Source organism: Varanus komodoensis, unplaced genomic scaffold (genome assembly GCF_004798865.1).
Source record: "Varanus komodoensis strain SLA01 unplaced genomic scaffold, ASM479886v1 scaffold207, whole genome shotgun sequence".
Taxonomy (NCBI): Eukaryota; Metazoa; Chordata; class Lepidosauria; order Squamata; family Varanidae; genus Varanus; species Varanus komodoensis.
The window spans coordinates 15,820-29,339 of record NW_025335583.1 but is presented as its reverse complement, the minus strand read 5'-3'; positions in this window follow the sequence as shown (position 1 = coordinate 29,339).

Below are 13,520 nucleotides of genomic sequence, written 5' to 3'. Positions count from 1 at the left end.
AGCCAGCTGGCGATACAATATTTAATAAAAGCTGCTTGAGCTCCAATTCTAAGACCTCGCGGCTGCCCCAGGCATACAGCTGCCGAGAGTCAAATGAAACATTAGATGTCAGCTGATATAATAAGTCACACCTCTGGTGGCTTCCTTCAGGTAAACTTCCATGAAAAGAAATGCTACTTTAGCAAAGAAATGGCAAAGCAACAGGATGCTTCTCCCTCCCTCCACCATTTTCCCACTGAAATACTTCCCATGGGATTCCAGATCTGTGGCTGGTCTAGATTCTATTGGGGAGAAGGTGACCTGGGTGGGAGTTTCAGGGAAAGGAGGCTCAATATGCAGATCAGGTGCTGACATCAAAGGAATGAGGATGCCAACAAGAATGAGGGCTGGCAAAAGTTTCTAACAGTGCAATGCTGTGTGTGTTTAGGAAAAGAGTGCTACAACGCCCAGCGTGCCCATCCAGCCAATTCCCAGACTTCCCTTCTGCCTAAGATGCACATGGTGGCATCCTAACACTGCTGAATTGCACAAAAGACGGATCAGCCCACCCTGCTGGATAATGCTTGCGGTGTCGTCATGCTGGTCATATCAGGAAAGCTTCTGTCTCACACATCCACGTGGTTACACTGCTGCAGGCCTCAGCAATAATCTGATTCCCATTCAGTCTCCCACAGAAGTTTGTTCCAGTTGAGCTTAGTTCTTGAAGACTGCAAAATGAAGGAGAAAACCAACGACACTTGTCAAAACACAGCAGATCTTGCCAGTGGATCTTCTGCACCGCAATGTTTGGGAGTTCCTGCTAGATGGAATCCACTTATGTAAATATATTAAAGTAAGGGTGTTTCAGGACCACAAGCCTGCAATGGCAATGCCACAAGCCTGCAAACTTGGAGGCTTATGGTCATCCAGTGCAGGGTGGGAGGAGTGGCAATCTTGACCTCCTTGTCCTCTTGCTCACATTTTGGCTAGATTGGCTTTTTTGCCTGTATAGCAGGAGCATCGGGGGTGGGGGAGGAGAAAGGAGGCTAGAGAGGCATCGAGATAGTTCATATCCTGGCTCCTCCAGTTTTGGCCCCTCCCTACCTCCTGAAATGTCCCCACTCCCCATCTTAATTTCTGAAAACAGCTAGTGCAGGTCTTTCCAGGGTCAGCTGCAAAGGGGAGAGGGAAGTGGATCAGAGCTGTGATTTGCAGCACTGAGGCAGAGTTGCTGTGTTGCCCTTGGCTCTGGGAATCTGAAATGTCCAATGGCCCCTCAGATGCTCTCTGTAAATTAAGATAATGGTAGAAGATGGATGCAGACATTCAGGGCCTACCTGAGGGTAAAGGGTGCTCAAGATACAATTGTACATGTAAAGTTGAATGTCCCACTTACCCGCAATGCCTCTTTTCAAGAACTCTAAGCAGATGTTCAACCTGCTAAAATGGGGAAGGGAGGTGGCCAGATCCAGCCTTCCCAGGTTTCCTGACCCTCTTAAACTTTTGTGCAAGGCAGGGTTCCAGTCAATGATCTGGTTTTCATGACATGATAAACCACGGTGGTTGATCAACCATGATGGATCATCACTGGAAAGCACCATGGTTTCTGAAGGTGTCTTATTTCCCAACTCATGGCTTGTTTCAGGGTTGTTGCCAGCCAAGGTGGCTTGTCATGCCATCCAAATCTAGGGTGGTGGCTTCATTGTGGGTTGTCAGGAATGGCTACAGAGCTGGCTGGCAAGAGCTGCAAAAATCCCTCCTCGTGATCTTGCCACCAAGATCATCCTCCTTCTTTCCTCCTCAGCTCCCTCCACCCCTTTCCCCTAAAAACAAAGCAAGGACACCAGAGAGTGCCCTAAACATGTTCCTTAAAAAAAGGAGTCCTGGATCTTGTTGGGTTCCCTTCTCCTAGATTCAGTGCCATTTTAGCCTTTCTGGATGTTTCTTTTCTCAGAAAAGTATAAAAACATTAGTTATCAATAATGACATTTGCTGGCTGGACCAAGGGCACCATAAACTATCATAGGTAGGTAGCGAATGTGATGAAGGCAGCAATGATGGAAAGCTAAGAAAAAGACTTCAGTAGGCACAAAAAAGAAATTTGGCAGGCCCAGCTGCTGAGACCATGGGTCACCTACAGAAGAAAACAATGCAGGATACTTACAACTGGTCTTGTAAGGGGGAACCATCAACCCAGGTCCATCTTCTTGCAGGGAATGAGGCTTCTAATCCAATCCACAGCAGTTGTGCCCCTTCAGTAATGCTTTGAATGAAAGTCTGTAAGCAACACATCAGATCTACAATGCTGAATTGTAGAAAGCTGTTAGGGCATGTAAAGCACAGGACCCGCTTTGTTGGCAATAGAATTTGACTCATTCAGTTCCTGATCATTCCTATTAGTACAATTTCTTCCTCCCCGATTCTAAATACTGCAAATGAAATCCAGCAAGAACGAAGACTTTTTTTGAATCTAGGGACAGGTGAGAATTTTATCAGTATTGATTTGATTTCTATACCACCCAATAGCCCAAGCTCTCTGGATGGTTCACAACAATTTCACAAAAATGCAATAGAAATTAAGCAAGTCTGCACTTTCCAAATCAATATATGAATTGGAATGTAGTTATCGTTCAGTATTTGCACTTCCAGAATTCTGTGATCTAGTTCTCCAAACAAAAATAAGTGTGAAAAATATTAGGGAAATACAGAAATGCATATAATCTTGAAAACACTGCAATATATTTATATATATATATTGCTCCAACAACTGCATATATTAGGAAAATTGGTATACAAAATGGGCATTTGAGGAAAACCTGTATACGGAATGTGTTTACTTGAAAAAGTGCATAGACATTTTTGTGTGGGCTTGTGAGTGTTCATTTCAGCTCTCACAATGGCATGGAGAACCACCACAAGGTGGGGGCAGCCTGGCGGTCTGCTTCGGCATTACTATGCCAGGAAAAGCTACTATCCACTGCTACACCAGCACAATCCCCCAGATGTGTTAAACAGCACTGCGGTGGGCAGAGAGAAGCAATGGGAAGAGCCCAGAGCATCCAGGAGAGGGAAAGCTTCATGCATCCCCTTGAAATCAATAGCCATCATGAAAGTCAAGTCCACAGATAAAGGATATGGTATAATGCAATTGTAAGAGATACATAATATTGGAATATATATTTACTTATAGATATGCCTCTATAAGTACCTCAAAGGCTGTCACAAAGTCTTCTTACTAATGCCAGAATGTAGGACATGGAATAATCATTTCAAGTTGCAGCAACCCAGATTCAGGCTGGACATCAGGAAAAGTTTCCTCACGGTCAGAGCAATACAACTGTGGAACCAACTGCCTAGAGAGGTGGGGGGCTCTCCCACACCGGAGACATGCAAAAGGAACCTGGACAGCCACCTGAGTAGGATGGTGTAGCTTGGTGTCCTGCAACAGCAGGGGGTTGGACTCGATGGCCTTTGTGGCCCCTTCCAACTCTTCTATTCTATGATTCTACTTATTTGCCTTGAAAAGGCGCCCTTGTACCTAATCCTGCACAAGCAGTTTCCATGGGATGCAGAGGTTACGTACCACTTCTTCCTGATTCTGTATCACTAGCATCTGAGACAGCTTTCCTTCACAGTCTTCCTTACTTTTACGCCAGGTTTCTTTTCCTTTTGAGACCCAGTAGCATTTATTCCCATGAAGGAACCAGTCCTGAGGGCAGAGTCTGCAGTGGGCACTCTCTGAAAGGGGAGCAGGGAAGCAGAGGAAAAGGCATGGTGTGGCTTGAGTCAGTTCTAAAAAATGGAATTCCCCCTCCCCGCACACTCACAGGAGTAGCCGCCGGCAGCAGCAGCAACGGCCAAGTGCCTGCTGCACAAAACAGGCTGCAGAAAAATTTTCCACCAAGGGCGGGTTGCATTTCAGGAAGCTCTGAGGGGCACCGTTTCAGTGAAAAGCAAAGGGGCAGGGCCAAAAAGTAAAAAAAAACCACATTGCAAATGCTCTCTTGAAGCTCCTACTGCCAGTCATTAAACTTTAGGAATGGAACTATGATGAAGAAATATCTTAGACGGGGGGGGAAATGTGCACAAAAGCCAAGAAACCATGTAATGATGGATGGCTGAGGGCCAAGGATCAGAGCCAGGGAAAGAACTACAGTTCCCATGATCCCCATCACTGCCTGGCAATTATGGCAGTTGTAGTCCAACCCATCTGCAAAGCACCAGGTTGGGAAAGTCTGGCTTAAGCTGCCCCTCCACCTCTGCTTTTCCGGCATATTTGTGTAAGAGCTCAAAGTTGCAATGTGAGGGGAGCCCCTCTAGTGACCAAAGGAAATCATACTGAGAAAGTGCCACACCTGTGAAATTTCTCAACATTCAGAGAAGCAGGAAAAGTACATTCGAGATTTATTTATCTTGGGGTGTTTGAGAACCAGGTATAATTCTAAATATAATTAAAAACTCTATAATTTAACTAAGAGGCATAGCCCTATGAGATTAATAGTTCTAATTAGTGTTGCAATTCATTTATATTCTGGCTTTTTCTTCTTCTTGCAAGGACTCCAAGGTGACTTGCAAAGATGTCCTCCTCTTCATTTTATATTCTCTTCATAAGAACCCTGGTAGGTGGGTCAGGCTGAGAATGAACAGGCCAAAGTCACTCAGTGAGAGTCATGTCTGAGCAGGGCCTAGAACCAGATCTCCTGAGTCCCAGCTCAACAATCTGACCACTGCGCCATATGCTGGTTCTACCCCAGGCTAATGCAAGGATAAGCAATCTGCTGTCCTCCAGATGTTTTAGACTGCAAGTCCCATTAGCCCCTTAGGGTTTATGGGTGCTGTAGTGCAAAACCTGAGGCAGGTACTAAGTTGTTCTCTTGCATGGATTTAGCCTTGTTACAGCAAAAAAGACTGACGTTACCGGCAGTGCTGTTGTTAAGTGTCTTACACAGGAACCTCTGCAACTGAGACATCGTCTCCTGGCACTGGATGATTCCTGTTGTCTGGGTGGCTTCTGGAGAAACAAAGTCTTTCTCAAGAACATCCATAGGCTGCTTCATGTGAAAAACTGTAAATATGAATATCCTTTTAGGGAATTTAGGAAAAGCAGAGGAAAAAGATGCTGCTTGAAGCTCACAGCCTGCCCATGCCTGCTTTAATTTAAATAGTCTGGAAGGTTGTTTGCAGGATTAAAGGGAGGCTTGGAGCAAAATGCCCAAGAGCCAAGCTGAAAGCAAGCACAATGCTTGAGACCAATTTCACCATCCTGGTGCCCTCTGGCTGTGTTGGACGACCATGGATTATGGCCATGGTCAGGAAGACTGGGAGCTTCAGTCCAACATAGAAGGAGGGAACCAGGCTGGGGAACACTCTGAGACACTTAAACATATTTATGTCTCACGTGGCAGAAAAGCTAAGGCACACCTCCTGAATGGATGGTTGATGCAATGGCCACTGATCTCACGAAGGCTGCACACAAGTGCCGCTGGATCAGGGCGAGTGTCTTTTCCAGCATTTCCTTGTTCTTCACATAAGTCAGGTATCAAAACGGCATTTATGTGTAAGACCCCTTTCTGCTGTGTGTTCTTTACATTTTGAATATGTATGACTAAAACAAACATAGAAGCTAAAACCGTAGACTTTGAAACAATAATATGATCTATTAGATACATAGAAACAGAGTGAGTCAGAAGGGGGCTTACGGGCCATCTAGTCTGACCCCCAGCTCTAGCCAGGTCTGCTCATGACATGCCTATCATGTGCATGTCCAATCTATGATTAAACACCCTCACCGATGGGGTTTCAGCCAGCTCCTGTGGAAGCCCATTCCATACCCTACGGGTCTTAACCATCAGGAAATACTTTCTGACATCCAACTTGAATCTTGGTTCCCTGAGCTTTGCTCCACTGGAATGCATCCTGCCCTCCTCTGCAGGGGAAAACAGGTCATGACCCACCTCTGTGTGACACCCCCTCACATACCTATATGCTGTTAACAGGTCCCCTCTGAGTCTCTTCTCAAGGCTGAAAAGACCCAGTTCCCTCAGTCTTGCCTCATATGGCTTACTCTGCAAACCAGCCACCATTCTTGTGTATGTGAAGTGCATGCATTTGTATAATTTTGTATAAGCAGCACAGCTGCAAGTTCTCTTACCCACTGAAAATGTGGTATTTTCAAACTAGGGTATTCCTAGCACAAAGTATACAATATTAATTTACTCAAGGCCTAAATCCAAGGTACTGTTAGGGAAAGACAGTGCTATACCAGTCGAGTTCTGCTCCTCCCCCCCCCCCATTTGTACAAGTGGTTGCATATGCACTAGCCAATCATTTTGTAAACCTAAGATCTGCATGCAGTTGCATAACTGCTGTGCAACTAGTTGTACACATGAATTCTCCCCTTGTGCATGATTCAAAACTTGCTTGCTCAGTGTTTGTATGAACAGAATGACACAGCTAGAAACAACCCTAAGAAATGCACATCCCAGAGAACTACTCACCCCAGACACTGAATCCGGTCATGGCCCCAATTAGGAAGAGGATGACAGTGCACACAACCCTTACAGTGAGCCGATGCTGGCTGGGGTGTCTCAGCGGTTTTTCTGCAAGAGTCGTGGTGTGGGAAAAGAACTTCAGCCTCTGTGGAACGGGGATACTGGTATAAAGCTATTTTAATGCTTAGGATGAATCATGCACGGCAAGCACCTGCAGTGGTTTTCAAAGTTTCACTGAGGTGACAAGGAAAAGGGTAATTTTTGGCTCAACCACATAGCCAAAGGCAGAATATCCCCCTATGGTGTATCTTGGGCAAAGAGGGTCCTGCCTTCAGCTGTGCTGTTGAGACACATGAGGTATATGATTCTGGTCATATAGGGAGATTGAGTTTGTCTTGCTGGTCCTGGGTCAATGGCCGACTTGCCGGGGAAATCTGGAATTGCCTGAAGGGTTGGAAAGACCTTGCAATGGCCACCACTGCAGAGGAATACTTGCAAAGGAAACGGGATTGGAGTGGTTAACAGAGGAAAGATGGTGCCATCAATCTTTTTGTGTGTCTCCAAATGCAGCTGGTCATCTTCTCAGCAGTAAGTAGGTCAATGAGCTAAATGAGTTTGACATGGCAAGAAAGGAAAGCTTTCTTCAACCATCTTACCAGTCTTAATTCAACTCCAATTTTCTTCATGCTTCATTCACATTACCAAATGTCAGTGCTTTTTTTGTAAAAAAAAAAAAAAAAAAAAAAAAGGTGTTGGAACTCTTGTCTTGGAGTCACATTTTTACACTAAAAAAGATTTTCAATTCACCAACTTTTTTTTGAAATAAAGAATTTATTTACCTTTTGCATGTAGCCAGTCACTCTACACACACATAAACATAATGGTCGCCGCTGGCAGTAAGCACTCAGCGCGCGATCACACGACCAATCCCAAGCCGAGCAGCGTCCCAAGCCGAGCAGTGCCCTCACAATCAGCACGGACACACAAGCAGCCCGCAGGCGATTCAAAATCACTCCATTGGAAAGATCCATAAAAAAAAAAAAAAGGTGCCAGAACGCCATTCCAGTGCATTCTATGACAAAAAAAAGCCCTGCCAAATGTACATGCGTAAAAAAATTTCCCTCCTTCTGGGAGATGGGATAACCATACCTGCAAAATGACTGAGTGGGAATAAGAACTCAGTCTCTCCAGCTGGAGTCAGCTGAGATCCCTGAAATGTCACAATAACCCAATAGTTACAACAGCCCAAGGAGCTCCAGTTCCCATGAGCAAGCAGTTATTTACCTTGGACCTGAGATGGAGGAACTGGTTTCCTTTGCTCCTTCCTCAGCTGGAAGTTCAGTGCCATGTAGCCTTCCTCATCCTCCATTTGGCAAGATTAGCACTGGTTTGCGTTCCCTACAACCCAAGTTACCTTTTGGTGGAAAAAATGATTAATTGAAGCAGACTGTTTCCACCTGCTTTCTGAGAAGTAGTACTGCCCGCTGTTTAGAGGCAAAGAGGAGACCTACACAGGAAGCAGGGCCCCGGAAGACTTGACCACCTCTCAATGCATCTGTCACATGCTAGATGACTGAAGATTGGCAATAGCTTTTGTTTTTCAAAAATGAGTGTTGTCAGAAATGCTGCAAAGTAGGCTTGTTGGTCTTTGCAAAAGCAAATACAACAATCCCAGTCTCTCCCTTTCCCTGCAATTGAATTAGGTACTCTGACATTGAACTACAAGATGTCATTGGAGATAATATCTAGCACTATCACAAAAATCCCCAATTTATCTCATGTTGGAGCCAAGATGCAAGCATTCTGAACCTGAACCAAGCAAGCATCTGGGGAGGGGAAGCACAGCAGCCCTACCTTCTGGAGGGTGACTTTCTGAAGAGAACTTCCATGAGAAAGAACTGAAGAAGGCTTTCTCATGATTGAGAATGCTGATTTTCCAAGCATACAGAGAGCCAAAGATGCAGGAAGTGCTCCTCCACCTCTCTTCAAGTAGTTGCCCTCCATAGGTTTTTGTGATGCAAGCTCCTAAGAAAGGAGCAGGACCAGGGTACTTCCTTTTCGCACGTTTGCTCTGGTTTCGATGCAGAGCAGGACTAAGATGCAACTAACTGTGATGCTATATAGCTGTCATCGGAAGCTTGTACCTTGTCCTTCACCTGAGGAAACAAAATGCCTTGGGATGACCCTAAGAGTAGGGAGAGGCAGGTCTCCTGCTTTACAGAGGACAGTCCTCCATCTGCAGGTGTTCTTTATTTGAATTAAAATCCCACCCAAATTGGATTTAAAGAGAACAAAAAGGGAGACAGACCTTGATGGCCCCTCAATAGTTAGGGATTTGAGCTGTGCATTCAGCAGGTACACAGCTCATCTGGTCACTTTCTTCCCCGCTATGGGAAGAATTCAATTTAAATTATAGTATTTTAAAATTTTGAACTTTCGTTTATAAATCCACATTTGCAAAATTTATGCAAACTGGTATCTTCTTTTTGGGGGATGTATCTCCTCCTTTTTGGTGATGTTTGGTTCCTCCTTTTTTGGTAAGTTGCCCCTCAATTATGCAGCAAGAAAGGAGGTTGACTATTCTAGCATATGATAACACCCCCTGGTAACCATCAATCTGAAGAAACATTCAGGCATCAAGGAATAAAGTGGCAAGGTCTGGGTCCCAACATATCCCTCTTCACCCCCAGCCCCTTCATTGCTTTCTTTTCCTCTGTCCTTTTGTTACCAACCCCTGCTGCTTTGCACCCCGGCAAGAATTAGTTACCCTCCAGATGTTTTCGTCTAGAATTCCCTTCAGCTCTAGCCAGCATAGGGGATAGTTTCCACTTCCACCTCTTACAGCAAATGCCACACAATAGTTGCTGAAATGGATAAAAACAAACCTGAAACCCCAAAACAACCACCAACAAATGGTTAAGCACAAGTTATAAGACCTGTGATGTTTGTGCAATTGTATGTCACAGGATGTTATCACAGCCAGTTCCACAAACAGATTTTGAAAGTCGCTAAGCATATTTTAGAAGACAGGTCTATAATCGATTTTAAGAATGACTTATTTAAAGAATGTTTTTCAAATGAATATTTTTGTTTATTTGTCTGCTTAAAGAATCCTCCCTTCTTTCATAGTCTCATTCAGAGTTATGCTGGAGGCTTTCCCTGCCATCCAGCCACCATCCTTGTGGCCCTATGCTGCACTGACTCCAACCTGGCTATATCCTTCCTGTAATGTGCAGCCCAGAAAGTATCCTGACAAGCATCTTGATCACTGAACATTTGTGCTTCTTTGAAAACACACAGGAAGAGGCAGAGAGCCGAAACTCTCTGCTAGACTGACACCCACATACAATCTCTAAGGGGGCAGCCAATATTCCATGTTGTTCCCAGAAGCCAGAAGCTCAGATATGGAAGAGTCCAGCAGCCAGTGCAATCCACAAATGATTTTGGCATTGGTCAGAGCTGTAGTGGCACCACTGACACCAAGTAACATTTCCAAAGATCCCCGTAATCCAGCCTCAGTGAAGCTAAAAATGAAGACGCATGATGTGACCACAACTAGGTCTGCATGTTTTAGAAATAGATGCAGTTGGTGCTGCAGTTGCCAAAGGCGAACAAATTCTTGTGAGATTTACATCCTTGTGTGGCAATTCTGCCATTCTGCACTATTGAATGACAAGTCATTGCATCACTGTATTATTGTCTCTCTGTGGTGCAGTTCTGCAAGCAGAAACCACATTTTATATATAGAGGAACTCTTGGTTTGGTAGCACAATGCTTAGATCTTTAATAAGTGTACGACTGGGTTCAGGGTTATTCCTGTTCCTGTAATACCCATGCGGGAAAATAATGCATCATCTTTTTATAGTCAAAGCAGGGAAGGGAAAGGTGATAAATAGGTTTGGTCCACACCGAACAATGCGCAATTACTGGATCCTGCACTTTTGAACCAATATGCAAATCGAATCTCAGTTATACTTCAAAATTCACACATTTTGTTTTGTAGAGGAATCCTTTAATTAAAACTGTGATCAAAAATCCATATATTAGGGAGAAATATACAGAAAGATGGACATATTGGTGAAAATAACATTAGCATGCACTATATTAGGAAAATTGATTTTCAAATTGGAGAAAATTGTCCACAAGGTACATGCAGTAGGAGATATGCACATGAAGAATGCATATGGCTTTTCATGCAAATTTTAAAAATGCACCAGTGTATATGTGGAAGATATTCTTATGGCAGTGCAACAGTGTAGTCCTATTTTCATCTGTGTAATACCAGAGTGCTTGGTCATTTTTGCCCTCAGAAAAACCTGTGAGGTAGTCTGGATGGGCCAAAGGCATGCAGGGAAAGAACAGCCAGAACACCGAGTACCTCCAATCCCAGTGGGTTAAAGTCTGGTACCCTGAAGAAGCAGGGCTTCCTGTTTCAGACAGAAGCTTCTGCTTTGTCCTTAACACAGACAGCTCCAGGACTTAGCGATGAGGATGGGCGAACCAGGAGAAGGTCAACCTGCATGGACCTAGCAGCTCTTACTTGTATCCTTTTCGGGATACAGCCTCTCAGATAGCACATGAGCAAGCTATATACTTGCCTGCACTGGACTTTCCAGCAGCCTTCCCTGCCCTCCTCCAGCAGCCCTCACTTGACAAAGAGCAGCAAGGTTTTTGAACACTCTTGCTACAAGCTCCATGGATTATTCCTATGGAGGTAGGCATCATGAGGCTGGTTGATGAGGTTCAGATGGACAACAATCCATCATGGATGCAACAATTCCTGCATGAACAGCTGATACCTATTAATAAGCTACCCTGTGAGGAAGATGTGTTGTCATGACTCACAAATGCAGTCAATGATACCTGTCCAAAGTCAGACTCCCATCTAAGCGTCTGCCACCTACAGGATCGACCTTTCATGGGGTGCAGTGAGGCAGGGGTACAAATAAATCCATGGAGGAGCTGCAGAGCTCCTGGTAGTTGTCATATACTGCAGAGGGAGCAGAGCTGAATCTGTGTCCTGAAACCTGGCCTGTATTTGTGTATTTGAAACTCAATCACTGTTAAAAGTCAATAGCTCCACATTACTTTCACACACACACAGTCCTGGAGTTGCAAACATCAAACCTACAAACAACCCGTACTTACGAATGAACTGCCAAAAAGCCTATACATTTTTACAAATTAAAGCAGACAATCAGCATCACCACAGAGAAAGGGTGTACTCAGAAAAACAAATGTGGCCATCCTGCCCCTCCGTTCTGCCCTAAACACATCAAAAGATGCCTCGGTGTCCGGTGGTGAAGACCAGGTGACCCCACTCATTAGTGGGTAACTGTCAAAGTGTAATCTCTGTGTTTTATATGCTTGCTAAAGTGCCTTCCTAACCCTGTAGGTTCACACATGTAACATTTTTGTTTACTTAAGTTGGGCAGCCTGTTCAAGGTAACTTTAGTTTAGAAGGCCTGTCAAAGGCATCTACTTAGAGTGAAATGTAACTTTTCTTTACCCTGCTGTGATGTGTATCCAGTCACTTTCCTATCCATATCAAAGTATCCAAGCACCTTCCTGTGTATTGTATTTACTCCCCTTTTGTGTATTTTATGTAATCCTAATGGAATTAGCATTGGGTGATCACCCATGGATCCATGTGTTTGATTGTAAGTAACCCTATTTGCCCTCGCAAGAAACTGACCATTTGAGCCTTAATTGCGGATCGGTGTGACAAGGGAAAACCAAAGGGAGGAGAGGGAGGCCCCGAAGCACGCCTTCCTGCTTTGCCCGCCCAGCCAGGGAATCTCCCTGGCATTTCCTTGCTGCGGAGAGGAGGCTGTGGGGAGCTCGGGCGGGAAGCGGGGCGGTTGGCGATCTTTGTGCTTTTTCCACTTTCATGTGGGTCCTGTGTCCCTCGCCCCATGAATGTGGAGGGCCGACTTAAATACAAAGTCGATTTAAAGGCGAATGCCCGTTTTCTCAGAAACGGACTGCCTGATCTGACAGCTTTGCAAGGGGGCAGTGAATTCATAAAAGTATGAACAAGGAACGTACAAACACAGAAATTTAGTTCGCCGAACTTACTAGCCTGACTGGGAGCCAGACTTAACAGGAAACAAGAGAACGGTGTGCATTCTTGGCGGAGCTTTCTCTAAGGGTTGCACAACCAAGGAAGTAGCTGGGTACGTATGTCTTAATCAAAAGCTAGCTCTCCGCTTCCCGTCCCCTTTTTAAAAAAAGCCTTCACTCTTTTGCTCTTGTTTGCTCAGCCGATCTCACTTTTAGTTGTTGTTGTTTTTTTTTTTTTAGCAGAAACCTCTTCATGTGTGGAAGTGAGGAACTGCCGGGGCTGCCAGGGAATCACCCACTGCCTTGCTGAGCAGTAGCGCCGCGTTTGCAGCTAGCTTCGGGGGGTGGGGTAAGTCTTTTCCGGACTTCACTTTAGAGTTATCTCTCTCCTTCCTTCCGTCCTTAACGAACTCAGAGCTGCTCTCCTTCTCCTCCTGCTCTCAACCTGATCCCCACAGCAACAACCCTGTGAGGTAGGCTGGGCTGAGAGTCTGTGACTGGCCCAGTTAGCTCCATGACTGAGCGGGAACTAGAACCGCGGTCGCCTGCGGCCCAGCCCTGCGCTCCCAACAACTCCCACCAGCGTGCTCGCTATGCAGACTGTAAAATCGGCTCCTTAAACAAAACCGACATACAGTTTGAGGCTTGTCAGAAAATGGGATGGTAAAGAAGGGAAAGACTTATTTTTCTTGGAAAACTAAATAAGGGCCACACTGCAAAGGATACTAAACTCACGATCAGGAATCATATCAGGGTTTTAACAGCGTACAGGTAGGGGCTTAAAGCTTTTCTTAACCATCCCTGGCTTGCAGTTAGCCCTGAAATAAAAGCCCAAGTGGGATTTTACTCCTGAGGCTCCCATTAGAATGGGTGGTTTTCACTGGGCCCACAGCAGGGAAAAATAGAAAAAATGTCTTCTCTAGCAATGCAAAACTCAGAAGAATGTTATAAAAAGTACACTGTGATTTGCTTTTTGTTTTGCTTCGC